Source organism: Mauremys reevesii, linkage group 1 (genome assembly GCF_016161935.1).
Source record: "Mauremys reevesii isolate NIE-2019 linkage group 1, ASM1616193v1, whole genome shotgun sequence".
In the NCBI taxonomy this organism is placed as follows: Eukaryota; Metazoa; Chordata; order Testudines; family Geoemydidae; genus Mauremys; species Mauremys reevesii.
This window is the reverse complement of record NC_052623.1, coordinates 313029443-313035638: the sequence shown is the minus strand read 5'-3', so window position 1 is coordinate 313035638 and position 6196 is coordinate 313029443. Positions and strand designations below refer to the sequence as shown.

Genomic DNA, 6196 nt, shown 5'->3' with positions numbered 1-6196 from the left:
GGTCCTGCAGGGATCAGTTTTTACTCCTATGCTATTTAACATTTTTATCAATTACCTGAAAGAAAACATAAAATCATCATTGCAGATGACACAAAAATTGGGGGGAATGGTAAATAATGAAGAGGACAGGTCACTGATGCAGAGCCATCTAGCTTTTTTGGTAAAATGGGCACAAGCAAACAATATGCATTTCAATACAGCCAAATATAAGTGTATACATCGAACAAAGAATGTAGGCCATACTTATGGAATGGGGGACTCTATCCTGGGAAGAAGTGACTTTGAAAAAGTCACTTTGTGTGTCATGGTGGATAATCAAATGCACATGAGTTCCCAATGTGACACTGTGGCCAAAAGAGCTAATGTGATCCTGGGATGCATGAGCAAAGGAATACTGAGTAGGAGAAGAGAAGTTATTTTACCTCTGTATTTGGCATTGGTGGAACTGCTGCAATACTGTGTCCAGTTCTGGTGCCCACAATTCAAGAAGGTGTTGATCAGTTGGAGTCAGAGAAGAGTTGTGAGAATGATTAAAGAGTTAGAAAACATGCCTTATAGTGATTGACTCTAGGAGCTCAATCTATTCAGCTTAACAAAGAGAAGGTTAAGGGATGACCTGATTTCACTCTAAGTACCTACATGGGGAACAAATATTTAATAATGGGCTCTTCAATCTAGCACGATCCAATGGATGGAAGTTGAAGTTAGACAAATTGAGATTGGAAATAAGGCATACAAGTGAGAGTAATTAATCATTGGAACAATTTACCACAGGTCAATTTTGAAAATTTTCAAATCAAGATTGGATGTTTTTCTAAAAAGATCGGCTCTATGAATTAATTTGGGGAAGTTCCATGACCTGTGATACACAGGAGGTCAGACTAAATGATCATAGCGGTCCCTGCTGGCCTTAGAATCTATGAGGTGAATAGGACCATCTGTCCAAGGGGTCCCCTAACCCTTGCAGAAGGGAGGGAAAGATCTTGGTCTTCTAGGGCCCTGTAAGACTGATGGGTGACTCCTGATCTGATCAGTGTGTGTTTAAATATGCATATTGTTTTTTCCCCTCTGTAATGTTTTTACTTGAAGAACAAAGGTGCTTGCTTAAGAAGAGCTGTGTGGTAACTTCTAACTGCTGGCAATATACTGTTCATAGGTCTTGGAGAGAAATCAAAATACAGGGATTGGCCTTAAGGCAGACAGGTTTGCTGAGGATAGCACAGTGTAAATTAGGGAGCTGTGCAGTTTTAAAATCCCCAGTCAGGAGGCAGTAAAACATGGGTGTCTGTCCAAGAGACGTGGCAGCTGGGAATCAGAAATGTTAAGTGGATGCCCTCGAGTTACCACGGACTGGGACTATAGGTGCAGTTACACTGAAACTGTGACAATGGGGAAATCTGAAAAGGTTCAAAGTTTGGATATTTACTGTATCTGAAATAACCAAACTTGTCAGGACTGTGACCAGAAAGAATAGCTAAGAACAGTGTCCTGGGTATAGGGTGATGTGGGGAATTGACACCACGACATTCAACTTAGCTTTCTCCTACACCTTTTTGAGCTCCCTACTAGTTTATTGAAGCCATTGCTTGAAACCTATGATGGAGCCCACCAGGTCACATGTCTCCCTGTCCCCACACAATCCCTCTTCTGATTGCTGGTGCTACCTTCCTGGTGCTACCTTCTTGGGAGTTAGGACTGCTAGTGCTACCTTTCTCTATCTGCTTTGGTGGATGAACATATGGTGTCTGTGGGGTTTCCAGAAGAAGCCACAGATACTATAACATTCTCTAGGGTTTCAGGCATTGTAGGGTGGCTAGGAGGAGGAGAGCAATAAGCAGCCTGCACCTCACCCTGCTATAGAGCGCAGCACTGCCATTCACTCTAAGAAAATGAGTCAGGATCACTTCTGCTGCATGGAGCACTCTCAGCATATCAGGCAACCAAAACTCATGGAACCTGTAACAAACAACCAAACAAGCTTGAATGTAAAAGAAGACTTGTTAAAATTCATGCTAAATGAGATTGTTTAGAGCTTTTTGTAGCCACTCTGGAACTGATCTAAAACCTTTTGAAAGCCCAGTATAAAGCCTCCCATTAACTTCAATGAGCTTTGCAGCTGACCCTCCAAGACCAAACACATTTCACTGAAAAATCTCGCATTTTTAAAGATTTACATCTGTTTCACAACAAAAAAGCATAACCTCAAAAACAAGGTTTCTGCACAAAAACTTTTTATGACAAGTATTTCACCGAGCTCTAATATCTGCTTTTCATCTCCATGTTTTATAGCCAGAATAGGTTGTACTGAAGATAGGCCTCTGTTGTATTATATTTTTCTGATATTATAGTGAAATTTGAGAGTGGTTTTCAACTAGAAGTAAATAGGATTACAGTTCTCTTTTTTCCTGCTATTACTTTTTCATACTTATGACTAAGCTGATTTTATTAAACTACTCATTAAATGATAATTTAATGTGTCTTTCCAATTTGTCATGATATTTCTGACTTTATAATAAAGAGTGTTTTCCCAAATGAAATAACATGTATTTCTAAATGAAATGTCATTAACACAGGCAGCCGTGTGTACAATTTATACACCATTTTTAAACTGCCCTACCTTTGCAATACTGTCTCAATTTATTTATTTCATAAGTAGTTGATGTGATTATAAGAGGTGTGCAATGATCTAATATGGTTAATAGATGATTTATTATATTGTATGTTTCTTTTCATAAGAAAAGCATGTAACCGTACATGAAATATCATGGCTTTTCTGAACTGTAGCAAACAAAGTGTTGTTAAAGTGGGAGATGCACTTGCTGTAAATGACGTTCTTTAGCTGTGGATTGACTTACATGCTTCTTACAGTTATGTGCAGATGCAAAATAATAAAGGTTGTGAGGATGTATATTCCAGACAGGCATAGAAAAGAGCAATTATAGTGAAAATTCTCATAAATCACCTAACTCAGTAGCTATGCCATAGACTGGAGTAGTACTTCATCACTTCAGCCAACATATTTAAGACACATAGCTGCATACACGCAGGGGCAAATTCACTGCTGAAGTAAACGGGTATGACTCAGTTGAGTTTAACTGCTGAGTTAAACCTGCTCAGATTAGATCTGGCCTACACTGTGTAATGTTTGACCTAGCTGTGGGGGTTTGTCTCACAATGGCTTAATCAGGTACACTTCACACCATATAATAAATCTTTTGACAAAACGGAACAAAATAAATAAGCACAGAACTAGATTGTATCCTTTAGCACAGCCCATGGTAAGAGGTGAGATGCACTAGGTCTGGAGAAGCACGAAGAGAGCAGGCACACACAGCAACATTCCCACTGCTACACTACTTTGTGTTGCAGCTGACTAACAACTGCACTGCTAGCCGGGTCTGCTAGCCATTATGCAGAGGGGAGGAGCCTTTGCCCCAGCTCCTCTCTGGGAATAGAGACAGAGTAGTATCTGTACTCCAAAGGTATGTCTAAACTGCAACGTAGTTAATGGGACTAGGGGTTAGTGCCGTGGTCTCCAGCCTTTTTACACACAAGATCACTTTTTGAATTTAAGTGCAACCCAGGTTCTATCCTGCCCCTTCCCTGAGGCCCTGCCCCACTCACACCATCCCCCCTCTGTCGCTTGCTCTCCCCCACCGTCACTCACTTTCACCAGGCTGGGGCAGGGGGTTGGAGTGCGGGAGCGGGGGGTATGAGCTCTGGGCTGGGGTTGAGGGATTTGGAGTATGGGAGGGGCTCTGGGCTGAGCCTGGGGCAGGGGGTTGCGGTGCAGGAGGCGGTGAGTGGTGCAAGCTCTGGGGAGGGGAGTTTGGGTGCAGGAGGGGACTCTGGACTGGGGCAGAGTGTTGAGGTGCTGGCTCTGTGCGGAGCTCAGGACTGGGGCGGGGGGTTGGGGTGCAGGAGGTGGTATGGGGTGCTGGCTCTGTGCGGAGCTCAGGGCTGGGGCAGGGGGTTGGGGTGCAGGAGGTGGTATGGGGTGCTGGCTCTGTGCGGAGCTCAGGACTGGGGCGGGGGGTTGGGGTGCAGGCTCCTACCGGGTCACACTTACCTAGGGTGGCTCCAGGGCGACGGTGCAGTGGGGATAAGGGAGGCACCCTGCCTGCCCTGGCCCCACTCCAGGAAGTGACTGGCATGTCTCTGCAGCCCTGGGCGGGGGCACGTTGGTCCGCATGCTGCCCCTTTCTGCAGACACCACCCCTGCAACTCCCATTGGCCGCAGTTCCCAATTCCTGGCCAATGGAAGCTCCGGGGTCGGTGCCTGCAGACAGGAGCAGCACGTGAAGACCCCCTTCCTCCTCCCTGGAGCCACACCACTGCAGGGACATGCTGGCTGATTCTGGCTCTGGGAGCGGTGCGGGGCCAAGGCAGGTAGGGAGCCTGCCTTAACCCCACTGCGCCGCTGGACTGTTAGCGGCCAGAGATCGTAATCAACTGTCTGAGGCTTCAGGATCTACCTGTCAATCACAATCTTCAGGCTGGTGACTACTGGGCTACTGGGACTTGAGTCAGCTGACCTGTATTAAAGAACCCAGGGCTTGAGTGTCTACAATGATTCTTAACAGTATGTTAAGAATTTTCTAATCAGGGCTCAAACCTGGGGCTCTGGCATCCACACTGCAGCATGTAGACCTGAGTCAAACCAGCCATATCCCAGACTCCCTAGCTTCTTCCTGAAATGTGGCTTTTCTAGCCCTTTGACCATGGTGCACTGTGGGAAAACTTTATTGCCCACCCTGCACATCACATGAAGTTTGAACAGCCCGCCAGCACATCCTGCCAAGCAACATGGAGGAGACTCCTTTTCAAAAAGTTCTCTTGCTTGCGCTTTCACTCCTGTGTCAGAAAATGGAAAGGGCTTCCCTGAGGTGCTCATGGACATTTTGGCAGTGGTTTATGACTCACCAAAGGCACCTGACAGAGCTTTGGATGGAGCAGGATGTAGGAGGCAGCAGAGGAGGAGTATCACTCAGGCATGGTAGACTTGCACTGCGTGATGCTTCTCGTTACACTCGGTTGAGCCACTAATGTCCCCTATGTAGACCAGTGCATCTAGTACAGTGCTACAAGCAGAGACTGGTGGGATCCCATTGTCATGCAGACCTGCAATGACTAGCAGAGTGTCCAGAACTTTTGTATAAAGACTGCTACATTTCTGGACCCTTGTGAGCAGCTTAAAGACTCTCCAGCATAAAGACACACGCATGAGGGTGCCCTTGCCAGTCCAGAAACAGGTTGCTATCACCATCTGGAAGCTGGCTACCCCAGACTGCTACAGGTCTGTTGCATGGGGCAGCCAGCCATGGAGTTTTTAAAGCCATTTCTGGACTGAAGGTAAGTCACAGGGGAATCATGCCATGGAGTGGGAGAGGCAGCAGGAGCTGGTACTCTCACAGCTTCTCTCTGCCAAGCTCCCTTAGCCACTGTTCTTGTTCCAGGAACTGCACAGCAAGTGCCTGCACCTGTGTTGATACCTTGTCTTCATGCCATGCAGTGAGCCTCCCCTCCTGCCTCTCTGCATGACTTTTCTCTAGGCGTAAGTCCTTGTTTCTGGTACTGGACCTGCTTTTTGGCCCTCTCCAGAATTTCAACCAGAAGTTCATCATGGGAACTCTTCCCCTTGGAACAGTCCATGAAGGTATGCTAGGCCAGGCTTCTGCTGAAATGTAGAAAAGCTGTGGAAGTGCTGGAGCCAGTTGAGGGGAGGGGTCTGGAACAAGACAAGACACAGAGGGTTATTGTCTCAAATAGCCCAGTGCAGGAGGACACAAAAAATCATTGTGGAATTTCAAGGAGATAAAAACTTACATTTCCAAACTGAACTTCAGTATATTGTGAGAGGGATGCTTTAGGCCACACAGTCTCCCAGGACACAGCCTAGTTAAACACAGTTAAAGAAGTGTAGAGACAATGATAAGTTAAAAATTCAAAGCTGTGTTTGTTTTATAAAAATTGTAGAACTACTTGGTTGGGGAAGCAGGGGTTAGTGGCCTTGCTACAAAAGCTTTTTCTATCATTTCAGGCCTTTCACGTTTTGGAGGACATAACAGTTCTTATGGTGCCTGACTGGCAAAGCAAGATGTTCTTCCAAGCAGCCAGTGGGAAACCAGCAGTATATGCAGCCGAAGTATTCAAATGTATAGTGACTGAACAGCACATCTCTGAGTGGCCAGTTACT

General features: G+C 45.8%; 1 long non-coding RNA gene across 1 annotated transcript; it reads right to left on the bottom strand.

Moving 5' to 3' along the window:
* Nucleotides 1–1861: 1861 nt before the first annotated feature.
* On the bottom strand, nt 1862–5953 carry LOC120386182. The gene is made up of 3 exons (XR_005589581.1): nt 5827–5953; nt 5493–5728; nt 1862–1956 (listed from the first exon to the last, which is right to left on the bottom strand). It is a non-coding gene; the product is annotated as an uncharacterized LOC120386182 (long non-coding RNA).
* Between the last annotated feature and the right edge of the window lie 243 nt (nt 5954–6196).